Source organism: Lepidochelys olivacea, assembly GCF_965140295.1.
Source record: "Lepidochelys olivacea isolate rLepOli2 genome assembly, chromosome: 2".
Classification (NCBI taxonomy): domain Eukaryota; kingdom Metazoa; phylum Chordata; order Testudines; family Cheloniidae; genus Lepidochelys; species Lepidochelys olivacea.
In genome coordinates this window covers 45723313-45741629 of record NC_140412.1, presented here as the reverse complement: position 1 = coordinate 45741629, position 18317 = coordinate 45723313, and the positions used below count along the sequence as shown (strand labels likewise).

The 18317-nt window shown below is 39.2% G+C and overlaps 1 protein-coding gene across 5 annotated transcripts in view; it reads right to left on the bottom strand.

Moving 5' to 3' along the window:
• The window catches only part of RUNX1T1 (RUNX1 partner transcriptional co-repressor 1), a 154653-nt gene that overhangs the window by 91728 nt on the left and 44608 nt on the right, over positions 1-18317 (bottom strand). The gene's annotated exons all lie outside the window — the stretch shown is intronic.

Here is an 18317-nt window from a genome sequence, read left to right as displayed (position 1 = left end):
CCAGCGCCCCCCGCCGTGGAGCTGAAACCCCTGAGCCCCGGCCCCTCCCGCCACAGGGCTAAAACCCCTGAGCCCTGGCGCCCCCCGTCGTGTGCCTGAAACCCCGAGCCCCAGTGTCTGCTGTTGTGGGCCTGAAACCCCAAGCCCTGGCACCTGCCATCATGGGCCTGAACCCCTAAGCCCTAGCACCCACCATCGTGGGCCTGAAACCCCTAAGCCCTGGCGCCTGCCATCGTGGGCCTGAAACTCCTAAGCCCGGGCGCCTGCCAATGTGGGCCTGAAACCCTTAAGCCCGGGTGCCTGCCATCGTAGGCCTGAAACTCCTAAGCCCGGGTGCCTGCCGTCACAGGGCTGAAACCCCAAGCACTGGTTGCCCTCCCCCCACCCCCACTTCAGTGCCAGATTGGGGCAGTACCAGGGGCAGCTCCACACACCCCCTTCCTCCTCTCCCTGCCCCCGAAGCCCCAACCCCTGGCCAGATCGGAGGCAGGAAGCCAGAGCTGGGCAGTGTGGGAAGCTGCTGCTCTGGCTGGTGTCATGGAGCAGGCAGCCGCGGCATTCCCCCGTCTGCTGCTGGTGACCGGGTTTGCAGCTACTCCTCAGCTCACACAGCTGGTAAGAGCCACCCAAGGAGGGGGACCCGGCTCTGTGGCTGGAAGAACTCTTGGAGGGGGGGGGCAGCGACCACAGGCGAGCCCTCCTGGCACACAGCCCCTAGCTATCCCTCCCAGCATCCTGAGCTACCCCCTTCCCACACACAGCCCCTAGCTACCCCTCCCTGCATCTTGAGCTACCCCCTGCCCACACACAGCCCCTAGCTACCCCCTCCCTGTCCCCTGAGTAGTTTAACTTTTTGAGTTGAACCCTCACTACACACAACTCAGACAGGCTGGATGAGTAAGAAGATGGAGGTGGGGCTGCCTTCCTGGACCCTGCTGTGCAGAGCTGGTCCTGCCTCCACAAAATAGAGGTCAAACTACAGTACGCCAATGCCCGAGGGCCCATCCCCAGCCAAGAACCCTGAGTCCCCCTCTCACCCTCTCCCGCTGGGCCCTGGAGTTTTTATAGCATGTTGAGGGGGGCCTCAGAAAGGAAAAGGTTGAGAACCCCTGACTTGTAGTACTTGGAAGCGATAGAAGAAACTAGATACCGTACATATCTAAAAATTCCAATCTCACTAAAACAAATAAATGTAGTTTGTACACACCCACACACCATATATTACATAGTGTGAGTATGATGACTGGAGGCGGTTGGAAAACTATGAAAGATGTTCAAGAATTCTTTTCCTTTCTTCTCTGCCCCCAACAAAATTTCCTGACAAATCTGCTAAAGGCATCTTTGGGGAAAAAAAACCAAAAAACCAGGGGTTTTTTAATCTGCAGAATTAAATTTACAAGACTCAATATTAACAATAAATAATGAGTAAGCCTGTGATACACAGTGGATTGTTTAAAGTGAAATACAAATAGTACATCTATTTTACGTTAAAAATAAAACATAATGCACAACTGCTCAGTTTAGAAGAGTTAACACAGAACCAATAGCAATATTATTTCCCAAAAATTAACTAGAATTGCAGTCTCATATGTATAAACAATTCCAGATTAGAAAATCCTCATATGATCTTATTTTATGTACACGCAAAGCAAAATTAGCCATAAAATTAACCTGACAGTATAAATTAAATTACTGTCAATTCAGAAGGAATCATTTATACAGTATTACAGAGGTCTTCTAGGCTTATTAATGATTATAATAGGAAAACAACATGCTGAAGGAGAACGGAGAGAAAGAAATATGGAGTAGTGTAAAGATGATCATTATGTATACCACAGCTTTGTATACAGAAACATTTTCCATAAGTCTTACTGAACGTCTCTCTAATTTATATGCACATAGAACATGATCCTGTGAAGATAATGAATGGCCTGAAGTCTCATTGCACTCAGTGGGATTTTAAAATGCTCAGAACCTTCCAGGATTAGGCTCCAATTTTCCATTGTGCCCAATTTTTCAGTTTTCACCCATTAAAACATAATTTTCAGAACAAATAACCCTGGAGATTGAAATCCTCTCTGTTGTGTTCACAGAAATGGTATTCTCTACTCAGAATGCCAACAAGGGTGCCAACATTGCTAGATCACATGTCCATGAGAAGCAATTGTTTTATCTCAGATAGGCTAATGAACTGCTATTGTTACCATCTGACTAACCAATCTGAGATGTATCTGAACCAATGACATGAAGATGAACAATTTAGTACCCTATTGCCATGCCATAAATTTTAATTAAATCATATTCTTCTTCTTCCTCCTTTACAATATTATACTGATAATCAATATAAATGAAATGTAACACATTGGTAGAGAAACATGTTGTGCCATTATATGAAATACGTTTACGCAAACCTGGTAATGCTGATTAACATACCTTGGAAGAATATTATTGAAAGTCGCCAGATGGCGTCATTAAAGAAAAGAGAACTTGTATGACTAATTGATCATACAGACAGAGTTTAAAGAAAATGCTCATTGTTAGTTATGAGTCAATGCTTTCTAGATGCTACAAGTCACATGTAAAATTTGTTCACACTGTTAGGGCGTGATCCAATGCCCATTAAAATCAAAGGAAAAATCTTTCTATCAGCGAGCTTTGGACAAGGCTTAGACTCTCCAACTGAATTATTTCTTAGGTGCAGAGCTACTGCCTACAGATAATACACTCACAAGCAAAATACATTATGCATTGTCAAAACATACATACACACACACACACACATGCTTGGACGAATTAGATTTTTATCAGTAAACGTTGGTAAAGCCTATTTCACCGAACACACAAACTGAAAAAAAACGTATTGTGCCATCAATAATTAAAATTTACAATTCGGCAAAGTAAGTAAAATGCTGCTTGAGAAATTATTAGTTTGACTTAAGAATATTAACTGTGTATATTTTGATATGTCATGTTGACAATTTGTATTTTAATGGTTATAAAGCTTTAACTTTTTTCAATCACCTCTACTTTTCATAAATAATTATTGTCTGACTCCTGCTCATAATTTCCTGCAACTGTGAAAATCTAAATCAATCAAATTAAAAAATGCTTAAAAAGAAACACTGATATTATCCACTGATATGTAAAAAAATGAAAATCAAATTCTGCCAAGCCTACTGATGGGATAGAATTGTTCCGTCTTGTATACTTCTCATGTTACAAGTTTCCATTTATGAAATATATGTAAACAACTCTTTACTGAAACAAAACATATATGCTAATAACCCCAAGGATGACATTTTCAAGACTACAGGCCAAATATATGCAAATGATGTTTGAATTTCCACGGTAAAGGAGCATTAAATCTGTTTTCCATAAAGGTGGCATGTACATAAAATCTTACCATATTACCAAGGGTTAAGTGCATTCACATTAAACATTCAAAGTTCAAATGCACCACGTTGGTTTCTCTCTGGTGCTGAGTTTTAGCCCTGTAGTTTCCCATCATTTAACACTTTTCCATCAATGCAATTGTAAATAGAACCTTATAACTTTTGTAAAGCAACTATTTTTAAAACATCAACTCTAAAATGTTTCTTATGTACAAAATCAAATTAGTAAAAAAGTTCAGATACTGTATATAAAGTTATAAATGGTTTAGCAATTTAATACTAAAAAGAAAAGGAGGACTTGTGGCACCTTAGAGACTAACCAATTTATTAGAGCATAAGCTTTCGTGAGCTACAGCTCACTTCCTCAGATGCATATCGTGGAAACTGCCTTTTTCATGCAGTTGATAGATTTCCACTCCATACGGCTAAATGCAGTGCCTTGCATAATGACAGGTTTCAGAGTAGCAGCCGTGTTAGTCTGTATTCGCAAAAAGAAAAGGAGGACTTGTGGCACCTTAGAGACTAACCAATTTATTAGAGCATAAGCTTTCGTGAGCTACAGCTCACTTCCTCAGATGCATATCGTGGAAACTGCCTTTTTCATGCAGTTGATAGATTTCCACTCCATACGGCTAAATGCAGTGCCTTGCATAATGACAGGTTTCAGAGTAGCAGCCGTGTTAGTCTGTATTCGCAAAAAGAAAAGGAGGACTTGTGGCACGATATGCATCTGAGGAAGTGAGCTGTAGCTCACGAAAGCTTATGCTCTAATAAATTGGTTAGTCTCTAAGGTGCCACAAGTCCTCCTTTTCTTTTTGCGAATACAGACTAACACGGCTGCTACTCTGAAACCAATTTAATACTGACAGTTAGGGATTGATATATTGCAATAGCAGTTTAGCTAATCTCCTGATTTTCAGAATATCTGCTTTGTTTTTCTGCAGATCTTTGATATTGTTAATTGTTTTTAATTGGTTTAATTTGAATCTATTTTCCATGTTATAAGCATGCTCTGTGTACACTGCTAGCATTTGCTAATCATTGCCATGCAATGGTATATGAGATTACCACATTTTTGCCTAGACTTCACTTAGAATAAAAGATCTCTTTGGTGACTGTTGTTGAATACTGACTTTTTAATGACTTCAGCTATGTGATCTGATATATGTTAACATCATATCTAGGCTTGGCAGAATTCAATTTTTATTTTTTTATAATTTTTACAGATATGTCAAAATATACAAAGTAAATATCTTTAAATCAAACACAAGAAGCATTTTTCTTACTTTGCCAATCTGTAAATTTTGACCATCATCTGTGGAAATATTTTTTCATTGATTTATGTGTGTGCATGGAGAATTCATGTTTACCAACATTTACTGATAAAAATGTAGTCCTTCCAAACATAACTATCAGGGAGATAGCTTAGGTTAAATAATACATATTTTCCACCAATAAACTATTGGTCTGGGTTAATTCTAAAGATAATTTAACATTTTTGACATTTAATTAATAAAGTTAAATTAAATGTTTGACATTTAATTAATAAAGTTAAATTAAATTATAAAATTTATAATTATAAAATTATAAATTAAAAATAATAGGACAGACTCTATTTCCACTAGGCTAAAGACAACTTTGGCTAATAGCCGTAGGAATGTAAATGAAATTATTTTTGGCCACCAGAGGGAACCTCTATTTTTTTTTCTTTTTTTTAATGCACCGGAAAACCCCTCTTACAATACTGAGAAGTACAAGGAATGAAATAAAATCCTGACAATAAAGGGAAGAGACTTCACACAAAGTTCTTTCCCAAGATATATGATGATTTGAAAGTTAATTCACAAGCATGTAATAAGAAAGAAATTATGACAGTATGTCTGTGTATATATTTGTACTTACATACACTGTATTTAACTTCAGTAGTATCAAAAATATAAGTGTTTTTCTGGCTATGAAAAATTCTTCATAAAAAGCACACCTTAAAAAAACCGCAGCTCATAACATACGGTTTTATTCATTACTGTCTGCACCAACAGTTACACTGCTTGGTACACAAAGACAACAGTGGACTTCATGGCTAAGTGCTTTAAAAAGTGCACGAACACACACTTGGCTTAGAGGCCTTTCCTCATATGAAACTTTCAGAAAGTAAACAGTTTCATATCTTACAAAAATAGTACACAATAAACTTCTATATGACTAGGGCCAGAAAAACCATGTTCAGATGAAAACAAAAGCAGAGTACACAGGTCCTATATGCAAAGTGAATCATATGAATATGATAAAGTGACAGTGACAGAAAATTACAAAATAGTATCACCTACATTGACTAATGCTATTTTCTGCAGCATCACACACACAAGCAAATAAAAATGGACAAAAATTGTAATAGCCACTACCAGTAAAGGATGATCAGCTAGTGAACTAATCTCACAAGAACCTGGCAAGAGAAGAGAAGATGGGGCAACTTAGATGATCTTCCTGGAGATCCTTCTGGTACCAAACACAAGCTAAGAAACGGAAAGTCCAATACTGGAGAGCATTCAATGATGTAGTAGTTCTCAACTTTTCCAGACTACTGTACCCCTTTCAGGAGTCTGATTTGTCTTGCATACCCCAAGTTTCACCTCACTTAAAAACTACTTGTACAAAATCAGACATAAAAATGCAAAAAAGTGTCACAGCACACTGTTACTGAAAAATTGCTTACTTTCTTATTTTGCCTGTATGAAATTTTAGTTTGTACTGACTTCGCTAGTACTTTTTATGTAGCCTGTTGTAAAATTAGGGAAATATCTAGATGAGCTGATGTACCGCCTGCAAGACCTCTGTGTACCCCCAGGGGTATGTGCACCCTTGCTTGAGAACCACTGATGTAAAGAAGAAAAAAATTAATTCTCTAAATTTTGGATGAACTACGATGAGATCCTTTTGATGGTTTCCACGAACTGACTTGCTGGACTGAAGACTCTAAGTACTTGTCTGAGGGGCTTTCAGCTAGATAGGAAACAGAGAGAAGTGGACCTTTTGCTTAACTCAAGCAGTCATGCAGGAAAAATCCAAAATTATGAAACAAAAAAATGAAGATTAGGAGTATCTAGACCAAAAACACAAATAGTTGTGCACACATGAATTCATATGCATTATCTGCATGTGTAATTACTGAAATTGAGGAGACCACTGGAGTAATTGTGCATACAAATAACCTGTTACAAACTTAACAGGTAATTTCTAAAGGCAGTTACCAGACCCAGCTTATGTAGGATATACAATTTTGTACAATGGTACCAATCTATCCACTAATGTACTTAAATGGTCTGTAGTGAAAAACGCATAAGAATAATAGGAAACAAACTTGAACTAGAAGTGCTACTTAAAAATAGATATTATGACCTGTGAACATAACTGAATCTGGTGGGATGATTCTTAAAACTGGAACGTTAACACAGAATCAAACAACGTTAGGGCTAGGAGGAGGAGAGGTGAGAGAAGAGGTGGTGTTTTACGTTCTAGTCTTTATGACACCAGAAGCTAGAGTTAGACCAGTGGTTCTCAACACACTGGCCACCTGCGGCCCAATCAGCACACAGCTGTGGCCCACGTGATATCCTCAGGGCCATAACTAGGGCAGTGTAGGAGGTGCACCAGCCCTAGACACAAAGCCAGTGGGAGGGGTGCAAAATTGGGACAGCACAGGATCAGGCCCAGTGTCAGCCCCCTGGCAGGATTGGACCCAGCATCCGGCAGCATCGGGCCAGCAGCTTCAGCCTCTGACTCCCGGCAAGATCAGATCCAGCAGCATCAGCAGAAGGCCAGGTTGCTCAGTGCCCCACCCCCACACTGCAGGATTGCGGGTCCAGTGACCCTTAGCTGGACAGGCTCCACGGTACTAGGACTGCAGCGACAGGCTGCAGCTGAGCTACGTGCAGCTGAGGCAGGAGACTAGCAGGTCCAGGGTGCACAGGGCTGGTGCCCAGGGAGGGGAAAGGTTGGGGGGCTGGTGGCAATCCCTGGATGGGGGCACTAGATACTGGGGCACAGTCCCTGGATGGTGGGGTTAAGTGCTGGGGGACAGTCCCAGGGGGGCTCGGTGCTGGGGGCAGCCCCTGGGTGGGGGACTGGATGCTGGAGGGGGCAGGTGTGTGGGGGGCATTCTGCCTTGGCCAGGACACCCTGTCTTTGCAGGACAGGCACACGTGCCAGCCCAGTGTTGGGAAGGTCCTTGGGGGACAATCCCAGTGGGGTTGGGTGATGGGGGGCATTCCCTACCTGGGGGGCAGTCTGGGGAGGGGCTGGGGCAGTCCCTGGATGGGGGGGCTGGGTGCATGAGGGACAGTCCCTTGCTGGGATCTGAGTGCATGGGGGTCTGGGTGCATGGGGGCAGTCCCTGGCTTGGGAGGCACCTCACCCCGGGCAGTGTTCCCCATCTTCACTGGCAGGCTCCCCAGCTGCGGTCTCTGGGCGCTTGGCCCAGATGCACCACCATCAGCAGTGCACAAATGAGGGTGGCAATACACCATACCACCCTTACAGTAAATGTATTTTAGCTGTTAATGTTTTGACTTATTTGGCTAATTTAAAATGCTCTTGGTAGACATTTGAAATGAAAGTTACTATATTGATTTGAATCGTATTGCTGTCGTATAACAAATAATAAACCTTGTTTTTTTGGTAGCTATCAGGTAGTATATATATTGTGTGGATGTGACCCACATAACACACAAAAAGCTGCTTATGTGGCCCACAACTGTAAAGAGGTTGAGTACCACTGAGTTAGACAATGAAGAGTGTGGTAAGGAAATTTTAGGGGTTAGGATGCAAGGAATGAACAATGTAGTAGGAATGACCATCTGCTATAGACCACAGCAGTTGGAATAGAAGGACAGGGAGAGAGAGAGAGCGTATACCTGGACCAAATCATGGGGTGCTCAGAACCACAAGGTAATCATAACCATGGAATTTCTGACTACCAAGATACCTGTTCATTAACAAATATTGCCAGACATACATCAAAGGTTCATAAATTACATATTAGAAAGTTTTATTAATCAAAAAGTAGAAACTTCAACTACAGAATCCATCATAAACCTAAATAATTCTAAATAATTGACAGGAATTGACAGAGTATGAAAATGAAAGGGACACTTGAACCAGTGACTGTGAGCAACTCTCATTCAGCATAGAGCAGATTAACAGATCACAGCAAAGATAGTACATTTCACTAAAGGACATTTTTAGGATTGAAAAATATCTAATGACCGAGATCTAATGGGAAGAAGTATTATAATACACTACCCTAAAAAGCAGCTGGTGAATGCTAAAGGAAACCAACATACAGAAGACTATATTTACTGTGGAATAGAAGCAAGGAATAAGACACAGGCAATATAGTTTCTGAAAGGATTGCTTGAACAGCGGAAATTTAAGGGTTTTATAAAAGAGAAAGACCACCACTCTGACTGTATCTGGCTTGCGGGGAAGGAGAGAACCAAATACGACAACACATTCATTTTAAACTCGTAAGGAAAAGGTAAGAGCAGAACTAATTAATGCTAACAAGAGAGGCCAAGGGATACACAAAACACTTTTATGAATTCACATGAAAGAAATAGATGATCTGAAGAAAAAAACAGAACAAACAGACTATCCATCATTAAAAGAATGGAATGAAATTCATAGTGATTCATGAGGACTCAAAAATAGCTGCTATATTAAAACAGTTTATGTTTATTTTTTTAAGTCTGTCTTCAACAACGGAAATAAATGGGGGGCGGGAACATGTAGACAAATAGGAAGTTCAAAAAGCTGATAGGTGAAAAACATATGCAGTACCAGTCTTAAAGAAGGGGGAGGCGGAGAAGAAGAGTGATTCTATTAATTGCTTTTCAGTATGTCTAACATTTATTCCTAGTAAATTAACAGAATAACTATGGAATAAAAAAAACTCAACTAAACATCATACAGTAAGAATAAAAACCAACTGAACATCACATAATGGGGTGTGGTCTGGGATTCCACCAGAAGAACCCTGACTCACCATTCCTTTTTCCCACAACTACCCCTAAGAAAGGGCTCAAGAAAACTGGCAATGTCATGGCTCCAGCACAGCTGCCGAGATTTCCCCATTTTGTTCCCCTTCACATGCTTTTGCAAAGAAAGGGAATAGTTGGTCAACGTTCGTTCATTTCTTCACAATTTCCAGGTGCACGTGTCTCAAATGTGACTCCATACACATGCTCTGCATCATGTTATATATGTCATTCTTGAACTACCTAGTAAAACAGTGCTTAGTTGGTGGTTATTTATATAATGCCTTTGTTTATTTTCTTTTTGATTTGTGTATTTTGCACGGCTGCATCTGCCAATAGTTACTCCAAAGGCTTCAACTAGTCACTTCAAAAAACATGCAGCTGTAGGAAGAGTCCAAATGGAGTTTACTCTCAGTCTGTAACTAGAGCAAACGATATTTTTTTGTAATCAAAAGTCAACTGCTTCATTTTTAACTCTGATTTTTTTTCTTCCTTTTACATTCTAGCTAGAGTACAGCTGTAATAAATGTGACTCTTCTCACAAGATGTGCAGATGTTAACAGTTCTGTAGGACATCAAGAAACATTTCAAGCATCTTGTAAGTGCTGACTAAACTTGCTGGAATTACCCACACTACCTCCTCCACATTCCTATTCAGTAACATTACCCTTCCTGAATATTACGAGAAAAAAATAATGAATGCTTAAATCAGCACACTAGTATCTTGGTCTGAATGTGTTATCAATAAACAGGGACTGTACTTAAGTGACTAGACAATAATCTGTACTTAAGTCATAGACAATAGTCAAATTTTGAATCAGAAGGAGCCAACCTACTTCTTGCCAATGTGCCTAATGCATCCATCATTTCTTATTTAAGTGAGAGTAGCTAAAAGATCGCCTGAGAATAATTTTTTTAAAAAGCCAAGACTGGGTATATTTGAAAGAAAGGACCAGGAACAAAAAGAGAATTGCAACCGTTTCCTTTCCAGCAATCAAATGGATTAATTAGTAACTAGAGCTAGTAACTCCAGAAAGAATGCTATGTAGCCCATTGTCCCTTAAGTTATATAAGCATGAATAGTATTGAAACTATATACTTTAAAAATTCACCAATACCTCAAACACAACTGGCTCTGCATGGCAGCAGGAGTCCAGCTGTGCAGGACCGATTAGAGGAGTCGGACTGTTAAGCAGGATTGCTTTGTCTAGTTTGTTTTAGCAAAGATTTTTCAATATTTGGCATTCTCCCTGATCAAGTTCCCACCAATATATAGTAAACTTGGTTTTCTAATTTGAAGTGGGGTTTCAAAAGTATCTATTTAGGAGCACAAGTTCCTATGAAAGTCAATGACACCTGTGCTTGTAAGTCATTTATTTGTATACTTTTGAAAATCCCACTCTCAAAAATCCAACCCTGCTAGGCTGCTTAGCACCATCAAATCACACTGAGATGAGAGTGCATAGCACATCTTAAACCATTAAAAATATATCCAAATGATGACTCAAGGACATTTATTTGGAGTTATTGGAAGGTGCACTTTTTAATGGGAGGTGCACTTGAAGGCCCCAAACTTGCGAACACATGTATGTTTATGTTCAATGGAACTACTTACATGAGTGAAGATTAATGCATGAGAGTTTGTAGGATCATGGACTTAGTTTTTTGAACATGTCAAAACTATGTATAAACAATTTCTAAAGTGTAATTTTTAGAGGCGTTCCAATCTTAAGCATAGTTAAGTGTCAGCCTTTGCACAGAGTTTAAATCTTTAAGGAGAAGAGAGAGGGAGGGAAGAAAGAAAAGGTGAGTTTATCCTTATATTTCCTGCAGAATTTAAATACAACAGGCTCAACCCTGCAAAGTCTTATGCACCTGTTTCACCTTATACATATAACTTTAATAAGACGAAGATGCAAAATTAAGCAGATGCGTAAGTCTTTGCAGAATCAGGACCTAAATGATTTCACAAGAAAAGAACAGTGTAGTGCTAATTTGAAAAACAGATTTTAGAGGGTTTTTTTTATTTGTTTGTTTAAAGTTAATGCAGAAGGACCAGCATTTAAAATAAAATGGCAACATGCTCTTTCAAAATGCTTCGTGAAATCACTGCAGAATAATTCATCTAACTCCTCAGTGACATGAGTTGACAAAAATATAAAAATAGCTTTAAAAATATAAATTAAAAAGGAGATCATAGCCTAAAGAAAAATAGTTTGTTGCTGAGAAGCTGCGTTATTCGCTCTTCTGTACACTCAACCGGCTTTTAAACCTCCTCAACAACAATAAAAAGTCCCTTACTGCTATTATTCCTCTTAGATCAGACATGCTCAGTTCAGTCATGCCTTAGAAGGCATAAACATCATTAAAATTCAAAGGCAGCTCTGAGAAAGAGGATGCCTCAATTGGTATTCAAGTGGTGCTTTCTCGCCCTGAATACATTATGAACTTGCAACATGCTAATATGCCATGCTATCATAAGCACCAGATGGAACAGTAGGCAGTATACGTCCCATCAAACCTCAGGAAGATGTATTAATGTTCCTGCTCTTTTTTCTTTTCTTTTTATTCTCTCTCTTTTTTTAAACTGCAGTCCTTCAGCTGTGTCCCTAGACTTGTACATTTCTTAGCAGCAGTCACCTGCTCCTAAAGCACAGTTCTCCAGGGTTGCCTCATCTTCACCAGGTGGTGCCAAACATCCTTTCAATCTATTTTATCACATAAGGTAAAGGCCACAAGACATGCCAGGCTGTGCTTACTGAAGGGGACCAAGTACAACAGGTAACATCATGAGGTAAATGACAGATGAAGAAAAAAGATTTTGGGTTTACACCTAGCACAACTGCTTTAAATTATGCATAAAGAGTGCAGCATATATTTCTCCTCCTCCACTCCCAAATCAGTATTATTTGTGAATGAAGGAATGGGGGGAGGGGGAGAGTACTTTTCTTCATAACTAAGTAAAACAGATAGGCTTGAACCAAAACCATGGAGCAGAATACTTTCTACTATCCTCCAAAACCCTTTTGGAAAAGGCCTATAGAATTTAATAGAAAAGGATATCTGTACAATAGTTGGATTTTTTCAACCATCCTATAGAATTTAATAGATATCTCTGCTACGTAATTTACAGGATGGGTAAAAAATACTACAGGAAGGATATTCTCTATTATGTTCTACAGTTTTGAGGTCTGAATATGTGGCTCGGACCTTTACCTACTTTAAAAAAAACAGCAAGAGATACAAACAACTTTTAGGCCACTTTGCAACATTCAAGAATTCAGTCCCAAACAGGTTTTAATCCACAAAGACAAATATAATCTAATGTTCTCTATGTAAATACATACACACACAAAGAAGCAGTGGGGAGAATAGGAAGATTTCCAAATTCATATTGCTTGAATTTCCCCCACTCTGTTATAAACTTGAAATATACTATCTCTCCTACTGAAATACGGCATTTTTGAAAAAAAAAATATATTTCATTGGTTTTTTCTCCTACTGGGCCCTGCAAAGGATAAAATGAGGTTCTTAAGGCTGAAAACTGTAAAAAATTGAGCATTAAATAAAAAGGTTTGAACTCGTTGAAAAAAATCAGATCTCCTAATCTGAAGGTTTAATCCTACTTCAGTGATATTTTTCCCTACTTCTCCACTTTTCAAAAAGGAGTCCTTTTTCACTGAACATTTTTTCCCAGTTCCTCTGACATTTTAGTAACTGCCTGATGATGTTCAGGATCTATCAAACTTGTCTACTACCTGTATTGCTATGTGGGTCAGAAACCTGGATCCTCCTCCTACAAGCAGACTTGGTGCAACTAGAGACATTCCATACATGCTTTCAGTACCAGACCCTGGGCTGAAATTGCTTTGACCTTGTGCAAAACATCATACTCTCACAGAGATCTGGCCTTCTTTCAACCACTCGTTATATTCAAAAGTGGCCTTGCATGCTTTTCGTCCATGTCACCAGGATGAACTAGAACAACACAGTACACCGTGCTCTCAAACTCTCCAGTGATGCACAAGGCGGTGAACACTCTGACCCTACCTGTTGCCACTTGCGGAGCCACCCCAGAGATTCATAGATCTGCAGGACTGAGCCAAATCTGGGAATTTCACGACATGAGGCTTGGTGTGATGATATCAACTATGGTCATTCTGGCTGACACAACTGTCCTCAGTAAGTTAGGTATGTTTGATGATGATGATGTATAAGAAGTTCTCTATGTATACAAATCTATTATTTTCCTAACAATATTAGCTTACTAACAAAAGTAGTCCAATCCTCTGAGATGCTGAGCCCCTTCAGTAAGAGTTGAGGGTGCTCCTCACATTTCAGGAAGAGGTCTAGTATCCATGATTGTTGCATGACACCTTCATACCTAGTGACTCAGCAACACAATTGATTTAGCTTTAAAAAAAATCATACATCTGTCTTCAACAGTAATATTTTAAGCCAAGCAATTTTCATTCACATTCATGAGTAATAGGCACCATACTCCAGTTGCTAGAAATCCAGATTAACTCTAATCTAGGGATGAGTTAAGGATTGGGTCATTTTTCTCCCCTTCCTCTACTTACTATATTTTGTTCAAAGGTATAGCCTTATAAAGGATAATTAACCTAATTATGATTTGATTTGTGCAAATAAGCCTATTTATGTCTGCTAGCTGATATTATAAAATAACTTGTGACACCTAAACAATATTCAATTTAATTACAAGGCACTGAAATAGATGGGCTGACTCACAGACAACGCCATTTGGATCAGAATTATCTGATGAAAGGCCTATTTGATGATCACATTTCATGACCATGTTTACCATTGATTGTATATATTTAAATAATAGTACTTGTGGCATTTGTATATTTGACACCATTCTACGGCAACAAATAGCAGTTACATGAAACATTTGTGCATATATCAGCTTTGTAAACAAGACAGATATCTGAAATCCAATAGCTTATTGCAATGACAAAAAAGCTACTTGGATTTTAATTTAGTGAGCATCAATTTCTGAAGAAGAATCTCCATTGGGTCATTCATCAGGGCATGTACTCTATATCTAGTGTGGCAAGACAGCAAAAACACTTATTGCCTAAAAAAGAAAAACACTTATGACAAAACTATTAAGCATTATTGACGCTTCAGTAAGTGGCACTCTTCCCACTGAGTCAGTCCTGAACTAATGCCCCAACAAAACAAGCCTGGTGTAAACAGTGGCAAAATTTGCTAGTTTTTAGAATGAAATCAAAGAGTTATGTTACTCCTCCTACATCTCCTCTGGAGAACAGGTCAGTCTTTGCAATTCTCCTCCCAGTGGCCTAGAAAGACGGGGACTGGGGACAAGGAGGATAGTAGCCAGTCTTTTCTGGATCTCTGTGATTAGATAGCTACCTCATTCCCACTATCGTATATATCTGGGAGCAAGCCATCCCACAATGCCCCACACTGACAGTTAAATAAGTGCAAGTGGTCCTGGTGAAGACACGCACTGCCAAACAAGGAGCCTAGCGTGGACATGCAAAAGCAGTTTAGTTACTGTGGAGGCTGTATGTCAACATAACTTAGGTTGATTTAATTTTGTAGTGTGGACTTGCCCTTAGTCTGGGGTTCTGCAGCAAGACAAAAGCAGAATGCAAGTGGCAGCAGAAGCATTTCTGTCCTATTCCTGCCATATACGTGGACCACTGCCCTCCCTCCTAATGTTGCAAGAGATTGGGTAATGTGCCATTCCATTAGCCCTGGATATTAGAGGAGGGCGTTTGGCCAGGTAGCTATTCTGAAACATATTTGGAAAAAACAGACTGGTTTGAATGCAAACCACAAGAACCACCACCCCCACCCTCCTCTCCCCCTCCCGCCGCAGATAGTGCAAACTAAGCAGGGAAGTTTGTAAGGCATCAAGGAAGGTCCGCTTTTGGCTAAATCTCTAAGGGTTCTGCTTCTGTGTTCGATTTCATTATGAGAGTTTCTCACATTGCTTTTTATAAGATTAAGTTACTTTGGTTATAGAATAAATATAGAAAACATAAAATAGAGAAGATAGAATTAAATGAGATGTAGATCTAAAATGGAATCAAAGACTTCCCTTCCACAACAAAGAAGACCAGTTGTTGGCAAGATAGATACAGATTTGATTTCACAGAGACAAGCCAGCCAAGAAGGAAAAAAAGAGACATAAAAACAACATACCAGAAGTATATAAAAAGTTAGGGGAAGAATACTTTTTTTAAAAAGTCCTGTAGTACCTTTTCCTCATAACCTGATCTTTTTAGTAAGAAAAAGTTGCTTACAATTTATAATAGGAACAAAATTAGATAAAGCAAAAAATTGTCCATGTATCCATGATTTCATGGATCTCAACAGAGCTTTGTATGAGTTTGGCAAGCTGCAGTTCAGTCCAATAGTGATTTCAGTGTAAATTAAGGTTAAAATAATCAGATGCTGATCTTTTTAATAAAGATCTAACAGTAATGAGAAATACAGAAACAGCTATGTCTATTGTTTCACCTGCAACATTACCTACATTTTGGCAGCTTGGATAACATAGGAAGTGTTCTCCCAATGAAGCTCTCCAAAATATGTAAACACTATACGCTGAGAGGGTCTTGTTTCATTCAGCCAAGCTTCTGACATCAGAACAAAATCTAGTTTACATGGACTAGAAATACCTGGGCTCCATTAGACTGTCCAGATTAAAGCCACAGGGAAATTATTACTAATGTATGTAAACAGGACAAGTTGACACCCATGCTTCAGGTGTTATTTTTTGACAATGTCCAGGGCTACAGGAGGAACAGATTTCTCACTAAACATTTGGATTATGTTCAACAGTTTAACAGGAGAGGAGGGCTGGAACTTAATGCAAAGGCATATGACTTTGTAGGCAAACTAAAATCTGAATAGAAGCTGTAGACTAGTCCAACAGTTTCTCCATTGTTCATATTTAAGTCTATATGGCTTTGGAGAACTTATTCAACAGTTATCAGAGAAGAGAGACCAAAACAATAAAACAATGATTTGTCAGAAGTGAACAGTCTGACAGCTTTTACTTGGATTTTACTGTCTTAATCAGGATGAGCTGCCTGTCTCTAGAGTTCAGTAGATGGCCCCCTATTGTAAGGCCTGATCATTCAAGGAAGATCCGCAGTCCACTTAATGGTGGAAGGAGAAAGCTTCAACTACATAAAAGTAGTCCCCCTTAATTCTGGCAGCTGAATTGCATCGCTGCTCCGTGTCTCCTACTGGTTCAAAGGTTAAGAAAGGGTGTATTGTGGGAAAGGAAAATGAATCAAAGGACATGAAGTTCAGAGACAATATAATCAAACAGTTTTCTACAGCATTTTCTGAGAAGTGCAGAAATATAATGCAAGATTTTCAAACCTATCCACATATCTTCAGCAGTCTTACCAGCCTGGATATTTAAGTTGTACCCTTTTATTTGTATAGGTTTCAGAGTAGCAGCCGCGTTAGTCTGTATCTGCAAAAAGAAAAGGAGTACTTGTGGCACCTTAGAGACTAACCAATTTATTTGAGCATAAGCTTTCGTGAGCTACAGCATCTGATGAAGTGAGCTGTAGCTCATGAAAGCTTATGCTCAAATAAATTTGTTAGTCTCTAAGGTGCCACAAGTACTCCTTTTCTTTTTATTTGTATAGTCACTTGCCCACGACTGTCATAAGGCGAGGAGCTCTTAGATTTTCTAGACCATGACCTCAAGTCTCCATGCCTATTCTGTTTTTGAGTCAGACATAGCTATTTTTAGATCATGGTTCATTTAGGGAGTCTCTGAGAATGTACCTTCAAAACTGACCCTGTCTTTGGTATCTTATTATTCCAACAGATACCTAAAAGTTATAGCATGCCAGAAACAAACAGTGAATAAAAAAGAGCATTCATAACTACATACATAGTAATATTTCTAGCCTAGGGTGTTAAATAAAGTGCATCTTGACAGTGCCAAGCAAGCTGTTGGCATATAAAAATATTGCTAAAAAATAAGTAGCATTAATCTCTGCACACAATGGCACCTTCTGAACTTTAATTAATACATTTTTTCCTTTTTTAAAAAAATAGCTGTAAGGTAGACAGGTAAAAAGTTTTATGGCAAACTACTGTGTAATTGAACAGATTGGGCAAAGAAAAGCAGTAGACATTACGTAGTATTTGTTTAGCACATATGATGTGCCTGGTACTCTACAAGACAAAGTCCTTGGGCCAATGTGCTTAATTTAAGAATGATAAAATAATATACACTTGTGTACAACCCTGAATTGAAAGAGCAGTCATAATGCATTTTGTATACACAGTGTTTAAATTAGGATGATATTTTTGTGTAAGTACATGTATCTTATTTTTGGGTAAGTCTCCTAATCCGATATTTTCCCCGGCAAAATACTATGGTGGAAAGATCATTTGATTGATGTGTGTTAAGTGTTTGTGGCCTCTGGGAAGGGATGGATATGGATTTTGGGAGGGATTATTATGAAGAGTGGGGATATGATTCACTGGATTTGGAAGACAATTCCACTAATAGAGCACGGTGTAGAAGAGGCATAAAGACAGGAATGAGAAAAGGACGTGAAGGAGGCAAGGAGGCTGGAATCATTGATGGAATGGAATGAAATGTAGAAAAGATGGACTATGAGAATCAGGATCTGAGTAGTTATGCAGAGAGGAGAAACAAAAGGCGCAAGGGAGGCCACAAGAGGAGGAGGCTACAGCAGTGAAGGCAGGAGATGGTCAGGACTTGGACATGCACTTTAGCCGCTGAAACAGAAAGGAAGCATCAATAACCCAGGAAAAGCAATTAGCCATGAATAGCATTTTAGCTTTAAAAAGCAAAACAATTTCTCCTTCTTAAGAGATGGCACTTCAAACCTGCTTT